The sequence below is a fragment of the Trachymyrmex septentrionalis genome, unplaced genomic scaffold (genome assembly GCF_001594115.1).
Source record: "Trachymyrmex septentrionalis isolate Tsep2-gDNA-1 unplaced genomic scaffold, Tsep1.0 scaffold60, whole genome shotgun sequence".
NCBI classification, from domain to species: domain Eukaryota; kingdom Metazoa; phylum Arthropoda; class Insecta; order Hymenoptera; family Formicidae; genus Trachymyrmex; species Trachymyrmex septentrionalis.
The window spans coordinates 19,392-21,981 of record NW_017305779.1 but is presented as its reverse complement, the minus strand read 5'-3'; the positions used below and the strand labels follow the sequence as shown (position 1 = coordinate 21,981).

The 2,590-nt window shown below is 27.3% G+C and overlaps 1 non-coding gene across 1 annotated transcript; it reads right to left on the bottom strand.

Annotated features, from left to right (window-relative positions):
• Window positions 1-2,058: 2,058 nt before the first annotated feature.
• Trnam-cau lies at window positions 2,059-2,130 on the bottom strand. Its single transcript has one exon. It is a non-coding gene; the product is annotated as a tRNA-Met (tRNA).
• Between the last annotated feature and the right edge of the window lie 460 nt (window positions 2,131-2,590).

The window sequence follows — 2,590 nt, the reverse complement described above, 5'->3', positions numbered from 1 at the left end:
TGACATATTCACTATTAATACTTCTACTACTATCAACATAATTAATATATATTTATATATTAATATCACTAATATTAAAGACATAAAAAATATATATATATATAATATAATAAAAAATTTGTTAAATTTATTGTCGAAACTTTAAATATAAATATTTTGGTATGTAATCTTGATTTCAATCCTTTCTAAAAAATTCCTAAAAAATTACGCAACAAAATGCCAATTGACAAAACTTGATCGCACGATAAACGTGCCGGAAAGATCGTGCAACGACAAAATTACCGATATGTCGACCCCGCGGAATGTTAATAAGCTTGTGAGTAGCCTTCTTGGTAATACAATGTCCTCGACCACACATTCCGGACGTATTGTAAGATGCCATTACTAACCGCGAAACACGTGCGGGTGTAGCTTTCAGCAAACGACGCGAATAAATAGTGGGTGATTGTCGGTACAAAACACAGTGCACATCAAAAGTCGTCTACTTTCTACTTTGTTACATGTCTACTTTGTTATAAATTCCTTAAGAAATTTAAGATCACTACTTGTAGAGAAAGTTCAAATAACTGCTACTTCTTTAACCAATCTTTTAATTTCCAATACAAAATATATTAATGCTTTCAAATAAAATCAGAATTAAATCTATTCTAAATTAAATAAGAAATTCACTGTTTATTTTCATCCGCAAAACTTAATTTGCGTAAAGCATTTTATATATAAGATAGGTATGTCTTTGATATAAGAATAAATGACACTGTTTGTTTTAATTTAACTTGTGCATTTGTAAATGAAAAAAATATACAATTTTTGTAATTGCAAATATAATGGCAAATTCCTAGATAGCAAACTCGATAACAGATAAATATTTAGTCATCATGAAAATTCTATGTATTTTTATCAATACATGAATCATACAGATTTAATTTTACTTAATTTTTTATCAATAAACGTAAAAATTACTATAAAATTTATATTAATTTTTGTAATAATATTTTATAACAATATTATTATAAAATAGAGAATAATATTTTATTAAATATAAGCGTTTAATTTTTAATTTAAAAAAATTAACAAAACAACTTTTAAAATTAAAAAAAAGATCAAGCTGAAAGCTTTTAAACCTGCAGTTTAAAATACTCATCTTACCGGACAGAAAAAAAAACATGTGCAAATAAAGTATGATGGGAACAGCGTACTTCGCAAAGTAAACGTCTGAAAAGAATTCCATTCTTTCGAACGTCCTTCAGACATTCCTTCCGTCTCAGTCAATCTTTTGCGATGTTTGGGGTTATAAGTGTTTCTGACAATTCTTGTAGATAGTACGGTGTAATTCAACGTCAGAATTATTACTGATACATTTCACCGAAGCATTAAATGTCACAAAATAACACGTAGTTTATCGATTTTTTTTGGCATTCAAGATGATAGCCATGTGCCGGTATATTAATAAGTAAGAGTCTAATTTAACTTCACGGGATGAAAGTCAACTACCCGCTAAACGTTACTTGTTTCATCTCAAATACCGCCGATAAAGAAGCGTGTTATTCTCAGTTGTCATTTGAACGACTTCAAAGTCGCGAAATCGAGAGCACAAATCCGCACGCATAATTCTGTAACGTTAGTATCAACATCGTCGCCGAATTGTGTACGTATATTTCTCTAATATTAGAAAATGTCCCTATATAACATGTCACAAAAGTGATCTAACTAATCTTTAATTCCGAGACATCTGTACATAATTTCATTAATACGTACGCGCCCTATAAACGAAGAAGCACGAGTGAAATTTTAGATTAGAATAAAAAACTTTAATTGAACTACTTTAATTGAATAAAGATACAGTGTGAAGTTACGAAACCTCCGTGGTATAAATACAATAAAGATATAACATAAATACACTTTAGATTACACATAATCTCTGTGGAATTATGACTTCAGATACAAAATTAAAAAACAAAATAGCAAATTATTTTTTTAATTTATAACGGATTTTTTTTGTAATAGTGCATTGAGTTCCTCTGCAAACATTTATCTAATAAAAAAGAAAAAAAATATGACTAGCAGAGCGTGGTTTCGATCCACGGACCTCTGGGTTATGGGCCCAGCACGCTTCCACTGCGCCACTCTGCTGTCTGTACATTGATGTTGAAAGAATATATTGAAGAGTTGTACTTATAAAGGATCTATTAAAAAATAAAAAAGTTGTTTATTTTCAAAAAATTAATTGTGAATATCGTTATTGCATCAGATATTGCAACTATTAAATAAAAATTTAATTTTTTTTCGATAAAATAATTCAGCTAATAATTAACCTTTAAGTAAATAAATAATTAAAAATTTTTTTAAATATTCAAATAAGTGGGATGCTCAAAACATATTCCGAAAAATTTTTCTTTTATAGTTATACTTTTATAGATTTAATATATATGTTATAAATTTATGTTATAAATTTACATTTGTTATATCTTATGAGATAGAGGAATATAAAAATAATAAACTTTAAAAGTTCTAGGGAATATTTTTATCTTTCTCTTTCAGTAAAAGATTTTTAATAATACATTTTTTCATTTTCATTTTTAATTATCATTTA